The sequence below is a fragment of the Plutella xylostella genome, chromosome 29, assembly GCF_932276165.1.
Source record: "Plutella xylostella chromosome 29, ilPluXylo3.1, whole genome shotgun sequence".
In the NCBI taxonomy this organism is placed as follows: Eukaryota; Metazoa; Arthropoda; class Insecta; order Lepidoptera; family Plutellidae; genus Plutella; species Plutella xylostella.
Genome location: NC_064009.1, coordinates 293,161 through 312,562, shown reverse-complemented (window position 1 = coordinate 312,562; position 19,402 = coordinate 293,161). Strand labels below are relative to the sequence as shown.

Genomic DNA, 19,402 nt, shown 5'->3' with positions numbered 1-19,402 from the left:
TTACGAAAAAATTACTGTCAAATTCAATACACTTTGAATCCAAAAATTGTTGTAAAACAAGTTCACGATAGGGAGCCAGTTTTATGCATTTAAAAAGCGATTTACCATCAATGAGTGCACAGTATCTAAGTTTCTCAGAACAGTTTTAATTACGTGCCTACTGAAGTCCGGTCGCACTACTCAATAGGAGTATCTCATTGTATTGCCCTGTTTCGGAGAATCTCATGTTCAGCCGACAAAAGCCAGAGTCAGACACTGACTGACCGACACACAGAATCATGACACCTGGAACTCTAATAGACTCTCATTGCACTCAATATTGCGATGAAGTTATACAGGTGTTGCAGAAGTGGTATAGTAAGCCGAAAGATACTGAATCAGGGAATCATCCTAACTAATATTATGAATGCGAAAGTAACTGTGTCTGTCTGTCTGTTACTCTTTCACGCCAAAACTACTGAACGGATTTAAATTTGGTATACATATGGTCTAGACCCTGAGAAAGAAAATAGGCTACTTTTTATCCTGGAATTCCCACGGGAACACTTTTTAAGGCGAAGCGAAGCGCGCGGGAACTGCTAGTTCTAAATAAAAAGATAAAAAACGAATTTTGGAATTTCGTGAAGAATAAAGTATTGTATTGTATATTATACATTTGCGAGGTTTGTCTGAATCCGGCGCCAAACGGCCGCCCCTCGAACACGGCGGAGCTCTTGAACAATTCCTTTATTTGCCTTCTCAAAAAGACAACATCAAATTAAAGTCCAGAGGAGCGCTAAGAGGGAAATAATTTAGCATTTCGAGTCCTCTTTCTGGCGAGTGGATCAAGAATCAGCGAAGTACCGACGGGACTCCACTCTGGAGATGCTAAAGACTTCACATGGCTCCTAATTGGCGAAGCTTCTTTTAAATGTAAATGGTATTTTTTCGCTTTAATGTTTTGATCTGAATTTTTGTCACCCTGGCGTAAGAGATTATTTTTCGATTAAATTATAATAAGGATATTGTACTGACTGTAACAAAAATGACTTTAAAACTAAAAATAATCACAAATAGCTTGATCTGAAACCGCTGCCTAACATGTAAATAAGTCCATTAACAGTCGAATGACCCGCAATCCTCTTAGCCTCCACCGCCGCCGCCGCCGCCGCCGCCGCCGCCGCCGCCGCCGGTACAAATCCTGAACGGATGCGAATCGTGGGGAAAATGCAAATTGTTTGTCGGTGTCTATGACTAGGCGCAATCTGGACGCAAGCGCGGGGCGCCCTCCGGCTGGCTTAGAGCTCTCAATCACAGACTAATCGTGCAACGGAGAGAAAGATCGGCTCCATTTGAAGAGGGCATCTGTGGCTACCCTTTAATTCATCATTTAGAACAAAGGTACTTAATTCAAAAACAAGTTTTAAGTAAGAAACACAATGTATCACATTTATTGTCCGAGGATTCATTAATATTATTTAGAGTATTCGATATTAATAGCTTGGTCGCAATTTCTTTGCAGCTTGTCTCAGTACATACATACGTCGTATTTCCTTTCCTCGCACATTTCACATTGGATTAAAGTGCTCATGAGGTAGTCATGCATAAACCGGTGATAATAAACTGGCGAACATAAAATAAGGAAAAGAATTTCGTTCGAAACGGAATGAGTGTTCATAGATTCATCGCCAATAATAATATAACGACGCGTCCGCTGCGCAGTTTATTTGTAAAACTTGTGGAGTAAAGACATTTCTTCGTTTTAGGGTTCAATGTGGGATTTTACTATGACAAACGCTCGTTTTCACTCACAATATCACTCGTCTGTGATAATCTACAGTATGATTTTGATAATATTGTTTTTACTTTGTACATAACATAACATTATTTATTCGTTCTATAGAAAACAAATAGGCGACATACAAGTAGGCGTCAATTACATCCTGAAGAAATCCTAGACGTATGAGACTATACAGAACCTCGTAGCGGGCAAAATACCCACGTGTGCTTGAATTTTTCCCATTTTTTCACACTCGACTGCGTTTGGGAAGTCGAAAACAGAAAAGCGATTAAAAACGAACGAACGAACGGGCCCGAGCCGACGGATTAGCTTTTCAATTAGGGCACGTGCTATGTGAGACCATAGACTAAGGAATCATCGGAAGGTATATGTATAAGTTCGGTAGCTTGTGTGATTCGATAATGAGGTAACACAAATTTCAAAGTCTGTATCCTTTTATTTCATACTCGTCCCTGTCGGCATCCTAATTAATACATTTATTCAGCAGCCAATTACTGCTTAAACTAGTGCAATCTCTTTTCTGATTGGCCAAAGCAAATTCTAATTTCAAATCCGTGTTTTATTTACGAATAAACATTCGTTATTGGCTCGCGGGGTCACCGGGCAGCGCTTGTACTCCCATATTTAGTTAGCAATCAGTGCGAAACGTAGTTTTGTTTGACAGTTCGCAGCGCGACTAAAAATAATTGAATGTCAACATGTTTGAATGGGCTCCGTAGTTAGTTAATAGAGGCTAGATTTTTCTGTAGAATATCAGTCTAATCGAGGGTGTGAAATCCTCTCAATCTGAGTTATTTTTGGATTCCGTTCAAATCTGTAGTTGTTTCCTGTTGAGGTGTTTGGCATGAAACTTGCGTCGGAGTTTGGTCTACAGACCTCCGTCAAAGTCATAAGTTTGAGAACTGTAGCCGTCGTCACCGGCTCTCCAACTTTAGCATCTTAATAGTAGCCACGGGGCAGGCGGGGCGGCGCGGGGCGGGCGGGGTAAGGTGCTGCTACTGACAAGAAATGGGTAGTTTGACGAGAATGTTTAGAACATTGATATTGACACCTTAAAATGTCGTCGATTTTGTTGTAAAATGTTTACAAGTCTGTATTTTTTGTATAAAATTGTTGTGCTTTAAAAATTATATATATAAAAAAAAACATAAAATATGGATAAGTAGAGTTAGGTGTATAGAAGTTGTTCCATTTAAAACAAACAATACCCATATGCAATCGTACCTGGGATTGTTCATGGAACTTCATCCCTGTAGGGATAATCCCACAATCTCTATTTTAATTATAACAAAAACGTGACCAATAAGGAAAATAATATGAATGTAACAAAACATTACGTTAAAAATAGTTTTTCTCAGAAGCTCTCGTTGGCATGTTCATAATAGTTCATATGCGCTGAGATTGCACAAAGGTCCCATTAAGCACCTTGCTAGCGATACAGTAACTAAATAGTAGATACGTTGCTTTGACAACTATTCTAGAAATATAAAATAAGATGATAAATAAGCAGTCTAGGATTTAGGAATTACAGTTAAAACCTGTACTCACGTCTATCCGAGGGCCAGAAATTATGGAACCTTCAGGTGGCACGATCTTAATTCTTAACATACTTCTTTCGCTTCCTCTACATTCATAAGTCTCTTCATATACGCTCGAGGGTTTCGGAAACTCCTAATTTGTCTCTTCTTGAGAGAGTTATCGTCATACCTTCGCCTCGGACGTCCCATAAGACATATTAAAGATCTATGGAAAAATCTAACGATGACGCTGAGTTTATATTGTGTAATGAGCTAATAAGTGAGCTAGGTTCTGTTGTGCCAATGTTCAATCTTCGAAAATTATGAATAATCACTTCCATATTTTAAGCCTAAACCAGGCGAAGTCACAGCGTTTTTATCCGGGTATTCCCCCGGTAAAACTTTGCAGTCCGCCGCGAGGTTCGAGCGAACCCTCAAACAGCTTTTATACGGCAACGCGCATCCAATAACGACGTGGCTTGTTAGAAGGTTCTGGAAGAGACCCAGCCAGCTCCTAGTGAAGCGAATAAAGGACATTCTAGTGCTAAAGTGTATCCGTCTTATTGGGGTGTATTCGGAGCGGTTGAGTTAAATCGTAAAGTGAATGTGGATTTGGTCGTGTTTTGTTTGTAAGTTATGTAGCGACCAAACACGGAAATATTTAGTACACAGACAAACAAAAAAAAAACTGTAGGACCGAGGTTCATTTTGCGGTGTTATGTAAATAGTAGAGTTATACACCAGCACACACACTTGGCTGAATTGGCTTACATTACTTATTCTTATTAACGACCGTCTTGTAAAGAGGGTTTTACAAAAAAGGGTAGTTGTTCGGAATGATTCCCAAAGTCACCCCCTTTTTCTGCTTAGTATATCACTTTAGCAACACCCTGTATAGTGAAACTTGATTATAACGTTCTCCAGAATACTGCCGTCTCTCCATGCAGCTCGCGGCCTCGCTCCATCTGGAGCTGAGCCGGATCGGGAGAGGTTTACGTTCTATTGTCATTTCTATTCTCTACTTAACTTACTATGATTCTGTTGTTTAAGCATACGCCGTATTAGTGTGTATGTGGAGGGATCATTCAGCAAGATAAAGTCGGTATAATAATAGCTGCAGAAAATGCTGTGTCCAATTAAGCAATTTACACAATAACATTACAACTTTATACACTTTTTAAACATGCCAAAACTTTGGCTTTTCATGAATAAATTGTGCGCACTTACTCCCGTACTGTGCGAACTTTTTGTTCGCAAAAAGTTTAAAAAGCGCAGTTTCAAAACATGTCGCGAAATATTTCAGAATTGTACTGAAAGGCCATTTATTGAAAATTTAAACGTTGAAGTCAGTATTTAAGTTTTCTGTCTCTGCAAATTGGATTTTAAACTTACCTAATTCCTTACGGAAAGGTCCCCAGTGGCCGTAGGTAGTATTTAAACGATGAAAACGTTTTCAGTTCTAGAATCTTTTCAGCTCGTAAATAATTCCCCGTTCTCGGTATGTCACAATTTTTCATATTTTCAGCCATTTATTGTACCTTGAAGTTATCGTTGTTACAATGGTTTCAGCTGGAAAACTGACCTAGCTTTATAGGAGTCTTCGACTTGATACACGCGGTCTCTATCTATATAGTATTCTTCATGTCATTTACCATCAATAAAATGGTAAACACATGCCGACTGTGTATTCCATCAAATGTTTTCAAAAATCAGTAGGTACGATACGAGGTAAAAGTAGGCAGGCACTTTGTGCATGTCCTTTTCAACATATATAATGTCTTTGCAAGTGTCTCGACTCTTAGCTTAGTAGCCATACCCATTAGTGACATACCTAAAACCATGATACCAGGAGGTCGTCTAGAATACATAATAATAAATTCAATGACAGTGTAGTTGTACAAATAAAGAATATCTACATATCTATCTCACCGACGCCGCAGGGCATGCTATCTCTATCGAGGATGCCATTTGTCGCTAATGCGGCACCCGTGTCGCCCGCCGGCCGTACACATCGACTGCGCTTTCATTCTCATTTCAACTGGGAATTATTGAACCTATTCTGTAGGTGGATAGAAGAAAAACGTGCTGGCGTAATGGATAAGGCCTAGGTCCTCTTATTGCAGATGTACGGCTAAAAGAGGGTGGCTCGCTCGCAAGTCGTCTCCACAGAATCGTGAGCAAATATGGTTTTGAAAAAAGGATTTTGTGTTTATATAATACTCGACGGAAGATTAAGACAATTGGAGGGACGTAGAGACTATAAACTATAAAGATTAGTGACTGAAATATCATCCGGTCAAGCGCTGAATAATTGCAAACATTGAAGCTGGTTTAGAATGTTCAATAGGTACAACATCTATAATAATACTAGTAATGTATGTGGACAGGTTCCGGTAAATTGACACAAAACTATTATAGTTCATTTACACGGACTGATACAGTAAGTCTAAACGTTAAATATTAGATCAGTTTTATCCGCTGTAAAACGTAAAAAATAACAACATATATTCCAGTAAATATAAATAATAAATTCCGTTTGTTTCAGGTACGACACGTGCAATATTCAGAACAGCAGACGACGAGTAAAACAAAATGGATTCGCTTCCGGCTCCGGATGAGAAAACGACGAAACGTAAGATTTCATTACGACGAATGCTTATAACTTCTCGAGATGACATTTTGTTTATTCATAAAAGAGATTGTATTATTTTTGGGTTGTACTATGTACAATGTACATATCGTTATCTTGCATTGATAAGGGCAAGATCAGAGGGCATTGCAGTTTTGGCGGTTAATACGAGTTTCACATATATGCTTGTTAAGTGTTTGTTTCTTAGGATACAAAATTTTAATCTGTACGTTTCGTAAATTACTAAAATATACTTAGCTATCAAATTATGTAAAATCAGTAGGTATAACAGTTAATTAGTTGAATTTCCAAGGAAAATTACAGACACGATCGTTCTTCTAATTTTAGAATCAAGATATTTTCGAAATTTCTTAGTACAGTAAATATCGTACTACTCAACTAGTATATGTAGACTAGTAATTAACGCAAATCATTCGCTTTGACATCAAAGCGGCTAAGTATATTGGTTCTATAAATTTTACTCCTACATTCAAATTGATAGAAATCTAGCATGTGAAGCTTATTTTCACCTGTTTTCATTCCAATTTAATAACCTTTTTCATTTCATCAAATGGGTTAATCTCTCAGTTACAATAATATATACCTTTGCTCTACCTATACGATCTATACTTAAAATATTTTCAACTTAGAACAGAATAATATTCCGTCAAGATTCAAATAAGCATCTAACATCCATTGTATATTTTGTACCTACTTACAATATCGAGACAGATTCTTCAGCGCATGTTTCAGGGCTCGCGTCTCTTCGCGTGAGAAATATCAAAAATGCAGCCTCCTTGTCGTTGCACTACGCATAATGCAAGGGGCTATTCTGCAAAAAAAAAACAACTGAAGTATTAAAAGTAGGCTTTTACATATTGAAAATACCACGTATTGTATCACGTCTTTGTATTTTCACACTCGTAATTGAAACTCCCTGAAAGGTCTCATTTCCTTTTTTATTAAATACTTTTTTCTTGTTTTGCCATTGCCAGTATTAACGTATACATATAGTAGTAGTTTAGTAACGTATTACATATGAAACTAATTATACTTAATCATAATAGAGCAGTATTATCTACAAGGTAGCAAGTAGGTAGCACCTCAGTATACGACGCTTGTATTGAACTCCGCACGGCTGACTGCATGCAATTTCAGTCCTGAAATTAGCTCATCGCAATTGTTATAATTAGCGTATCGCATGAGCTGATTGCGATAAAAATTAATGATGCGTTTGTTTTGACGTGTTTATTGCTATAGGGTATGTTTAGTGGACTTCTGTGTCGTATTATGTATAGTTACATAAGATTAGAATTCGAAATTGAAGCGGAATTTGCGGAAATAACTAATGAGTTACGTGTGAAATAAACAATTAGTCTATTAGGTCAAAAGAAAATACCCATACCATCTATATATTATCTACTAAAAACGATTCCGAAACACATGTTATGTATGGACCTAATAGTTTTTCTTCTATCTGCCAAGAATATGATTTGCTATAGATTGATTTTGCATGAATTTGTACTCCATATGAATCAAAAGAGCATTTTTACCAGTTTTCTTCCGCTTGTATCTAGAATGGCCCTGAGCGCGTTGGTATTGCACACGCGGCGTCCCTCGGGAACTCAGCTGCATCCTTTGTCGACATAACCCAGTCCTTTCGTCCCCTTCTCACACTCTCCCGTGACTCTTACACCACTGCAACAGAGCCTGGTTTGCCTCCACATCGGCGGATCTAGGGGACAAGTTGTGATGAACGGTGACCGGGTATGGATGCAGTGGTTTTTCGATGCGTTATTCATGTCTACGTCCGTTCAAAGGAATAAAGCTACTTACTTAGCAAAGGTTTAAGTGGGCCTGGACCTCTGGATCAAACGAAATCTTCGGATCTGAATTATCGGCGACCTTTATTGCATTCTGTGCGATAAGGAGCTTATTTTTCCTTTTCTTAATTGAATAGTAAATCGAGGGTAGAACACTGTTCACTGAAGTTAATATAGTTTCATAAACATAAAGGTTCAAACTTCAATGCATTGAAGTGAAACTAGATTGTAAATCACGCATTTATCCAAAAGCATATTTTTTTCTTACAGAACATTATACCTATAAGAGTTTAGACCGTAGGAGTACCTAGGAGTAGAATCATAAAATAAATAGTAAGTAAACTCTCACTAAACTATGCCACTGCACTAAGCTACTTAAACTTAATTGGAAAACTCTACTTAGAGGTAAGATTTTTCGAATACTTTCAGCCTGAAGTGGAGCTAAGTTGCGGGGAAACTTGCCCGCATAATGCATTTCAAACTTGCGTGTGTTGCTCTCAACATACTTCAGCCACTTCAGGAAAGAAGATCGATGTATTTACTTAGCCCGTTAACGTAGTATAAAATTACATAAACGAACTGATTTATCGATTTTTAGTATGAGAGCCAGAGTAGTTGCTGAGGACAGAACGGCGTGGCGCACGCTTGTAAAGGCCCTCTGTACCACTGGGGTACCATAGGCCAGCAACAACTACAGTATGAGAGGTTAAACAAGTGATGTAGAATAGAAACCCAGAACATGAAACAGAAAGAGCTCGGGTTAGTAAAATAAATAAAGCGAACCCGTAAAATGGACTAGTAATTGGTCCAATGGCTTCCTTTGCCGTTACTAGCAAATCCACAAAACCTCTCGTCAGTATGCAAAATGCTATAGCCGATGTATTTCATTAAGGCTTTTCCTATGTTTTCAAAAGTAAGATACAATAATGGCGTTGTTATTATTGTATCAACCTTCGGCTTATTTATATGCCATATTTATTGCTTTAATAGCCGCAAAAAAAAGGATTCATGAAGTTTTGTTACGTTGTATACCTATTGGGAATAAATTTAGGGGTTGCGGTCATCATCTTCATCATCAGGTCACAAGACCCAATCCTCACCCTTCCTTGTCCGACGGCCTCCGGCTACTTGTCAAAGGTCCCACGCTCCGTTACCAACATAAATTAATTGAAGTAATAAGTTTTACACTAGTTATTATTCTGTGGTAATACTTTCAACCAGGCCATAGGTGTATTACATGTGATTATTTCTTGACAGTATTTTATTGATAATTAAACAGGAAACATTATTCACAAACCTTCCCGATCTACAAACACTACGGAACCCCGAAACCAATTGAAAGGAAATGAAACCCCGAATAGCCCTGAAAGCCGCCAGCGCTAAAATTAATTATAAACCAATATCAATATAACAATTGTGGACACGAATTAATAGAGTGACTCGTGTGAATCGAGTCGAGAACTCGTATTTATTGTATTCGATTCATTCGTCGGGATTCGGTGGCTAATAAATTTATTCGATTACAATTTGATCGTGAGCGGAATATTTTTGGTTGTTCGTGTCATATTGTAGGCGAGAAGCCTTCCATATCGGCTTACATTATGTACTTAATTAATTATACTACTTTTCTTAAGTTTTACACAAGTTTTGTTAGATTGAACGGCGACGCGACCCCAGCGAGCCGAATTGATTTGGAACGAATACCACAGCCACAATGTGACTTTATGCCCAGGCAAGTGGTTTACAGCCATACTAATATTATTATTTATAACCCCCTTTCGATGGTCGTTGGTCACTTCACTGAAACTGAAATTCACGATATACTATTTTCTTATGTTGTCTTAAACACACAGCCCAGTAGTAATAAGATACAAATTATACTATTACCACTGGGCTATAATTACAATTTATTATCTTATTTAAAGTTAATTTGTACGGTAACAACCACGGACAGTTCGATCAACCTCAGCTTCGTTATGTTCATTGCACTGATTCAACTCATCACAGTGGAGAGGACGGATACCGCACTCGATAATTGGCCAGGATGCGGAGTTCCGTTTTTGAATTTTCGGGGTCTACAGCGAAAAGATGAGTTGTAACCATCATTATTTAAAAAATACAGTTGCAGAAATGATACTACATATGTAGGTATGGTATTAAATTTTAATAAAAATGGAAAATTACAGACACGATCGTTCTTCTAATTTTAGAATCAAGATATTTTCGAAATTTCTTAGTACAGTAAATATCGTACTACTCAACTAGTATATGTAGACTAGTAATTAACGCAAATCATTCGCTTTGACATCAAAGCGGCTAAGTATATTGGTTCTATAAATTTTACTCCTACATTCAAATTGATAGAAATCTAGCATGTGAAGCTTATTTTCACCTGTTTTCATTCCAATTTAATAACCTTTTTCATTTCATCAAATGGGTTAATCTCTCAGTTACAATAATATATACCTTTGCTCTACCTATACGATCTATACTTAAAATATTTTCAACTTAGAACAGAATAATATTCCGTCAAGATTCAAATAAGCATCTAACATCCATTGTATATTTTGTACCTACTTACAATATCGAGACAGATTCTTCAGCGCATGTTTCAGGGCTCGCGTCTCTTCGCGTGAGAAATATCAAAAATGCAGCCTCCTTGTCGTTGCACTACGCATAATGCAAGGGGCTATTCTGCAAAAAAAAAACAACTGAAGTATTAAAAGTAGGCTTTTACATATTGAAAATACCACGTATTGTATCACGTCTTTGTATTTTCACACTCGTAATTGAAACTCCCTGAAAGGTCTCATTTCCTTTTTTATTAAATACTTTTTTCTTGTTTTGCCATTGCCAGTATTAACGTATACATATAGTAGTAGTTTAGTAACGTATTACATATGAAACTAATTATACTTAATCATAATAGAGCAGTATTATCTACAAGGTAGCAAGTAGGTTGCAGGTAGGTATCACAGTATACGACGCTTGTATTGAACTCCGCACGGCTGACTGCATGCAATTTCAGTCCTGAAATTAGCTCATCGCAATTGTTATAATTAGCGTATCGCATGAGCTGATTGCGATAAAAATTAATGATGCGTTTGTTTTGACGTGTTTATTGCTATAGGGTATGTTTAGTGGACTTCTGTGTCGTATTATGTATAGTTACATAAGATTAGAATTCGAAATTGAAGCGGAATTTGCGGAAATAACTAATGAGTTACGTGTGAAATAAACAATTAGTCTATTAGGTCAAAAGAAAATACCCATACCATCTATATATTATCTACTAAAAACGATTCCGAAACACATGTTATGTATGGACCTAATAGTTTTTCTTCTATCTGCCAAGAATATGATTTGCTATAGATTGATTTTGCATGAATTTGTACTCCATATGAATCAAAAGAGCATTTTTACCAGTTTTCTTCCGCTTGTATCTAGAATGGCCCTGAGCGCGTTGGTATTGCACACGCGGCGTCCCTCGGGAACTCAGCTGCATCCTTTGTCGACATAACCCAGTCCTTTCGTCCCCTTCTCACACTCTCCCGTGACTCTTACACCACTGCAACAGAGCCTGGTTTGCCTCCACATCGGCGGATCTAGGGGACAAGTTGTGATGAACGGTGACCGGGTATGGATGCAGTGGTTTTTCGATGCGTTATTCATGTCTACGTCCGTTCAAAGGAATAAAGCTACTTACTTAGCAAAGGTTTAAGTGGGCCTGGACCTCTGGATCAAACGAAATCTTCGGATCTGAATTATCGGCGACCTTTATTGCATTCTGTGCGATAAGGAGCTTATTTTTCCTTTTCTTAATTGAATAGTAAATCGAGGGTAGAACACTGTTCACTGAAGTTAATATAGTTTCATAAACATAAAGGTTCAAACTTCAATGCATTGAAGTGAAACTAGATTGTAAATCACGCATTTATCCAAAAGCATATTTTTTTCTTACAGAACATTATACCTATAAGAGTTTAGACCGTAGGAGTACCTAGGAGTAGAATCATAAAATAAATAGTAAGTAAACTCTCACTAAACTATGCCACTGCACTAAGCTACTTAAACTTAATTGGAAAACTCTACTTAGAGGTAAGATTTTTCGAATACTTTCAGCCTGAAGTGGAGCTAAGTTGCGGGGAAACTTGCCCGCATAATGCATTTCAAACTTGCGTGTGTTGCTCTCAACATACTTCAGCCACTTCAGGAAAGAAGATCGATGTATTTACTTAGCCCGTTAACGTAGTATAAAATTACATAAACGAACTGATTTATCGATTTTTAGTATGAGAGCCAGAGTAGTTGCTGAGGACAGAACGGCGTGGCGCACGCTTGTAAAGGCCCTCTGTACCACTGGGGTACCATAGGCCAGCAACAACTACAGTATGAGAGGTTAAACAAGTGATGTAGAATAGAAACCCAGAACATGAAACAGAAAGAGCTCGGGTTAGTAAAATAAATAAAGCGAACCCGTAAAATGGACTAGTAATTGGTCCAATGGCTTCCTTTGCCGTTACTAGCAAATCCACAAAACCTCTCGTCAGTATGCAAAATGCTATAGCCGATGTATTTCATTAAGGCTTTTCCTATGTTTTCAAAAGTAAGATACAATAATGGCGTTGTTATTATTGTATCAACCTTCGGCTTATTTATATGCCATATTTATTGCTTTAATAGCCGCAAAAAAAAGGATTCATGAAGTTTTGTTACGTTGTATACCTATTGGGAATAAATTTAGGGGTTGCGGTCATCATCTTCATCATCAGGTCACAAGACCCAATCCTCACCCTTCCTTGTCCGACGGCCTCCGGCTACTTGTCAAAGGTCCCACGCTCCGTTACCAACATAAATTAATTGAAGTAATAAGTTTTACACTAGTTATTATTCTGTGGTAATACTTTCAACCAGGCCATAGGTGTATTACATGTGATTATTTCTTGACAGTATTTTATTGATAATTAAACAGGAAACATTATTCACAAACCTTCCCGATCTACAAACACTACGGAACCCCGAAACCAATTGAAAGGAAATGAAACCCCGAATAGCCCTGAAAGCCGCCAGCGCTAAAATTAATTATAAACCAATATCAATATAACAATTGTGGACACGAATTAATAGAGTGACTCGTGTGAATCGAGTCGAGAACTCGTATTTATTGTATTCGATTCATTCGTCGGGATTCGGTGGCTAATAAATTTATTCGATTACAATTTGATCGTGAGCGGAATATTTTTGGTTGTTCGTGTCATATTGTAGGCGAGAAGCCTTCCATATCGGCTTACATTATGTACTTAATTAATTATACTACTTTTCTTAAGTTTTACACAAGTTTTGTTAGATTGAACGGCGACGCGACCCCAGCGAGCCGAATTGATTTGGAACGAATACCACAGCCACAATGTGACTTTATGCCCAGGCAAGTGGTTTACAGCCATACTAATATTATTATTTATAACCCCCTTTCGATGGTCGTTGGTCACTTCACTGAAACTGAAATTCACGATATACTATTTTCTTATGTTGTCTTAAACACACAGCCCAGTAGTAATAAGATACAAATTATACTATTACCACTGGGCTATAATTACAATTTATTATCTTATTTAAAGTTAATTTGTACGGTAACAACCACGGACAGTTCGATCAACCTCAGCTTCGTTATGTTCATTGCACTGATTCAACCAATCACAGTGGAGAGGACGGATACCGCACTCGATAATTGGCCAGGATGCGGAGTTCCGTTTTTGAATTTTCGGGGTCTACAGCGAAAAGATGAGTTGTAACCATCATTATTTAAAAAATACAGTTGCAGAAATGATACTACATATGTAGGTATGGTATTAAATTTTAATAAAAATGGAAAATTTTACTAATGACATAAAAATTTAAACTTTTAGCAATATTATGACAATCCACTTTTTTTTTATTGCTTCCCCTCCATGTGCCGTATCTGGTATTTAAAAAAAAAATGAGTTTTATACCTACTAAGTTTGATGGTAGAATCGATACAGTTTACCCTGAAGTCGCGATATTTTTAATAAGTTTACGTATTTTTGGTGAAAATGTGACCTAGAAAGCTCGGCGTACGAAAAAGACGAACAAAATGTTTCAGCACAACACAGTTTAACGCCACCGACCCCGTAATGAAGTTAAAACACCCGAAATTTACCGAATTTTATGAAAGATAGCTTTAACGATCGATTACAGTGTATTCAAAATACACCTCCAATCGTTGATCTATCCATATTTAAACCGAAGTTAAACAAACCTACACATCAAATTTATAAAGCCCTTTGTTTTGAAAAGCTTTTTGTTTGAAAAGCTTGTAATTTTTTTTAAATACATTAGTTAATTTTTTTTACAGAGTAAATCCCGACTCACGCTTGACTGTTTCAGTATTGTAAACCCGTGAGCGACCGACCGAGGTAACTGCCCTCTCGTTATATAAAATGGTGGAAAGGTTAAATATATTCACACCCCTCGTCAACCAGTGTGTCACAGATCGACTGAATTTTAAACTTTTCGTATGCACAAATTGCTTCTAGTACTTTTTATTAGACAGTAGACGATTGATACATTGATAGGTATTTTAGTTTCGTTATTTAATAAAACAACTGATGAGTTGATACCTTGATACACCGTTTGACACTTCATTTAAGTTTGTCTCGCGGAGTATTAAATTTCAAATTTGTTTTTGAAGCACAAAATAAGTGTTACATTTCTGTCTCTTATTGTTTTGGAGTAGATATTTGATAGGCTTTGTCTACAATCGTGACCCTTCAGAAGTAAATTATTGCATAAATAAAATCTTGAAGGTACTTAATTTTTTTTTACTTCTTCAAGTAAATATTTTAATAATATAGGTTTTAGGGCTGATTTGTCAATGGTCAGATAAGTGCTATCTGAAGAATAAAATTGTTGCTGTCATTGTCTAATACAGACATTCAGATGTGACAGCAACAATTTTATTCCTCAGATAACACTTATCTGACTATTGAAAAATCAGCCCTTAGTCATACGTCAGTCCCACGTTGGGCGCCAGCCTCAAGTGTCCGTATCGACAGATCTCGCCAAAGAGTAATATCCGATAATAACGCGGGGTTTTGATTTATTTCCGCCGGAACTCACATAGCGTCGGTCCGATCGACCTTTTACGCATAATCGGCATTCGGATCGGCCATAAATCTCCCTTATAATTTCACGGAAACTCGTGTTATGACAAAATTAGGGAAAATTGTATGATAATGTTGTTATGATCCCAGTTAGGGAGAGGATTTTTTTAAACGACGTTCCAGTTTCTTCTCCGAGGGGAAATGAGAATTGGAGACAATGTAGCTGGGTGATGTAAAATAAAACTGGCAAGAGACATTTACTGTTGCATAATAATAACTAAGGGGATAAAGGGTAAATGTTGTAAATAAGTTTACCAAAAGTATTTATTATTCTCATTTAAATATTCTTCATTCATAATATAGATAAATACTTTGGCAGGTTGTAGAGATCATTCTACACAAATATTTCACAACCAAAACCCGAGAAGGGCTCGAACACGGGACCTTCGGTACACCAGTCAGAGTCACTCACTACACCATCCATGTTTTTATTAACTGCATGATATTCTCTTCCGCCCTGTGTGCACGGAGGAGGTTGTACCCTGGCACCCTGTGTGTAAGCGGCGAAGGTTGTGTACCCCGGTGGATCGTGTTACACACAGGCTGTGTCTCGTGCTGTAATCGCGGCCAGAACAGTATCTGGTGCGGTATGGCTTTCCTTGGATAACTACATGTGTGCAGCAGTGTAGTGTAAAAATATTAGTAAAAATAACTTTTATCGAAACCGATAAAAAAATCGATGAACTTAAGTTTCTGTTAAGTTAGACGAGTGCGATAGAGATTCAAACGGCAAAATTACTCGTATTGTGTGGATAGAAACATAAATTGCCAGTATAGGTTACCCAAGTGGCTTGCACGGCGCATCCCGCCATGTTGGATTGTTGCAGCCGCGTGGGAACACTTTCACCCGCCGCCGCCGCCGCCGCCGCGTTGCCTCTATTACTCTATTACACACTTTTTTCTCGCCTGCAAAGAGTTCCGTCTCTAAAAAGTTTGTCACTTGATGTGTGATGTTCTTATATTTGTTTAGTAGGTACATCATCATCATCATCAGCCTTCTATCGCCCACTGTTGGGTATAGGCCTCCTTATTTGTACGCCAATTCTTCCGGTCCTGTGCCACTCTGATCCACTGCTTCCCTGCAACCTTGCAGATGTCATCGGACCATCTAGCAGGTGGTCTGCCAACCGCTCTTCGTCCGTCTCTAGGCCACCATTCTGTGACCGCCTTTGTTTGTTTAGTTTATTTATTTTTAATAGTGATTTAACTAAAGGTTTATATCTACTTTTTATCTCAGAATTCCCATGAGATAATCTTATAGAGAAGAGCAAAGCTCGCGGGAAAAGCTACTATTTTCAACAAATAAAAAGTATTTCTATATTTTCTTATCGATACAGATTTCTACAGATGACTATTCATTTGTTCAATTCATCAAAACCTCATTTTGACATTTACTTCATGACGTGAGAAACTTCATTATTGTCTAGTTTGTTAAGTTTCCAAGTATTGTGAGAATAGAATTGATGAGTGCGTGAACAGTCGCTGAGTATATTCGAGATAAAAATCAGACGAAGCTTTGTCTAGTGAATTGTGAAGTACTCGCTGATGCTTAGACTGTATCTAACTGATTAATATAAAGTTCAAGGTATGAACGTACTGATTCTGCAACACTTGGTTATATCTGTAACCGTGGTTGTTATTTGTGCCAGTATGTATACCTACAAAATTTATAAATAGTAAACTATACAATTACTATCATGTCTACCTGTACCTATTACGTACCTATTTGTGAGTAATCATTATTAGCTACTTGTATTCACAAATACGAGGCATTTTTTTCATCAGTGCCCCTGGAAGCATATCGTACCATCATATTATAAATATTCTTAAAACCTTTTTCCTTCCATATCTGTAGGTAGTTTTATACGACGCCGAGGCAGATAACATTTTGTTTACCAACACAATTTGAGAACCTTTCCTCACACTATAACCGGCCTTCAAAAGAAAAGTGTGAATTTATAGTGATGTGTATATATTTCACATTATCATTAACTTTCGCTGTTGGAGCATGTTGTGTCTTCACTGCTACTCTATACTGACGAAAAACGAACGAACGAGAGCTGTCGTGCAATCTGCAGGTTTAATAAAACGAGATAGAGACCGTATATGGCCTTAGTTTTTTTCGGAAATGGAGTGTTTGGGAAGCCCGGTATATTTATGATGAATAATATTTATTTTAGGTTACATATACCATGGATGCCTTCCAATCAGCTGAACACGTTATCGGTTGTGGCTAAGTCCTAGGGAAGGGAATAGGGATCGAAGTCGCAGCTAGCTTGTACTAATAATTCTAGCCTTTAAATGACATGACTAGTAGTATAAACCGCAAATCCCTACCGTATTATTTGATATAAGCAATATAATAAATCACCGGTACCGAACTTACGAAACACAAAGCTCCACCATTCACCCGACCAGTTGCACAACAGATCCGAGCGGCGGTCGTCGACCCCGTGCGTAGTGACTGATGGATCGTGGAGTGTGTGTCACGGTGACAGACAGTCAGACAACAACTATTGTTTTCTGAAGGTTACGGCTTAGGATTCAAATTTATCGTTCACTAAGTTTTTTACCATCATGGTCATCGACTGGTCGCCTGATGGACATAGGTCTCTTCCGAAAGTTCCAAAGCACACAGTCATGATCTAACCTGGGGCCTTTTTGAACTAGCTACGTTTCGAGGCGGTGATTTACCTAGCAATGTTAACAACCTATCAAATTATGTAACCCAACATTGACTCTATCCCAAAAATTGCCACAGGAAAACCTCTTATTTACAAATTATGGAGAATCTTAGCCCTATGTTCAAATGAGAGAACTAACAACGGAGCATAATATGACTAAAACTACATCAATTTAGTAGCTGTAAGTTACGAATATGATACAGTATTACAGTATTAGTCAGACTGAGGCAGCCCGCTGAAGTTCGCAGCAAATTTCCGGTGTTACACTACACGGGGTATACTGTATACTGCTCATCTTCATAAACTGTTCATTCATTGTAGTGTAAGTGTTGCAAGTATGGAGTGTTTTGGTGCTCCTTTTCTTTGGCATATTTATCCAGAAGTGGAGAACTGTTGACTGGTGATGATGATGGAATGTGGGACTTATCATTGATGAATTCTGGGCAATGTCAAGATGCGGCATGATCAATAAAGCATCCGAATTTTATGTAAGCAGTATACAGGGCAATTAAAAATTCGCGAAAAAAAATATCATTCTCCAAAAAAAAAGTCACGTGACCAACAAAGTTTCTATGGAAAATGTCGCGAATTTTGAAATTCTGATTTCAGTTTCGGGCTTAGATATACCATGCTGCACATGTAGGTTTCGGCTTAGTATACCCTTTTTGCAACACCCTGTATACAATATAGGAATTATAACTTAAGTTATTAAATATAATTATAGTCGATGTGGTTTCGTACCTACGTCGAGTTCATTCCTCTGTGTTGGATCACTGATTACATTCACCCTGTATACAACATATTTTATTCAAGATTTGCATAAGATATCCGTTTTAATTTTCTCTGGTAACACTAATGCTCCAGTCTGGATTAGTTTTCTGATTAAAAAGCTGCAAGAAGTATCTTTATAAATGAACTCAACATATTTATCTTGAAACGCTCTTTACTTTAATAGTAATAAACTAGTATATGTAATTATGTATACAGAATACCTATACTTGTCCTATCCTTATTAACATTATGGAAGAAGTACAAAGTATTTTTATTCAGACATTTAAACAAAACCTCAATGCATAATTATTATCAAACCAAATTGCGCCGCTGCACAACTCTTCACCGGAGTTCCGCATAAAAACAAAACACTCTTAATTTGCAAAGTCGGCGAATGTTCCCCGGAGAGCAATAAGTCAGCCGTTAGTTCTACAGTGGATCTACTGTAGCTCGAACAGTACACTCCTTTCCTACAAATTCATTTTGTACAGAGAGGCGCGTGATAAGAGTAATACTTTGGAGATTGTTCTTAGTTCTGAAGTGCGTAGTAGAGTTGATTGGTTTTACAAGTGTGTCCGCCTCGTCTGTACTACTACTTTGTGCAAATATGTCACCAGTACTTATCATCATAATCATAACAAACTGTCCTCTGCTGGATAATCGAAGTTATTTTTTCTAAAAAAAGTTATTTATCAGACTTAAGAATCTCAAAATACGAAGACGATAAGGAAACATGTGTATTTTTCCGTATATCCTCAAACATCCACATATATACTCGTACATGAGATATTTGGCGTTATTGTAGAGCTTGCTTGTTGCTTAATCACTGCTTTAAGCTTAAGCTAATAAGTCTGTGTGTTCGGAGCTTTAAGTCTGCAAGTTTTAGTTCCTAATACCGCGGGCGAGGCGCTGCGATCGCTCTTTTTACTCTGAAAGCAAGAGTGAATGTAATCCGCGCCCTATTGCATCCACTATGAAGTGTACTTGTTAAAAGTAATCAATCTATCGTTGTTTACA

General features: G+C 37.6%; 1 protein-coding gene across 1 annotated transcript in view; it reads left to right on the top strand.

Annotated features, from left to right (window-relative positions):
- LOC105387463 (low-density lipoprotein receptor-related protein 2) overlaps window positions 1-19,402 on the top strand; it is a 184,751-nt gene that overhangs the window by 47,725 nt on the left and 117,624 nt on the right. The window lies entirely within an intron of this gene.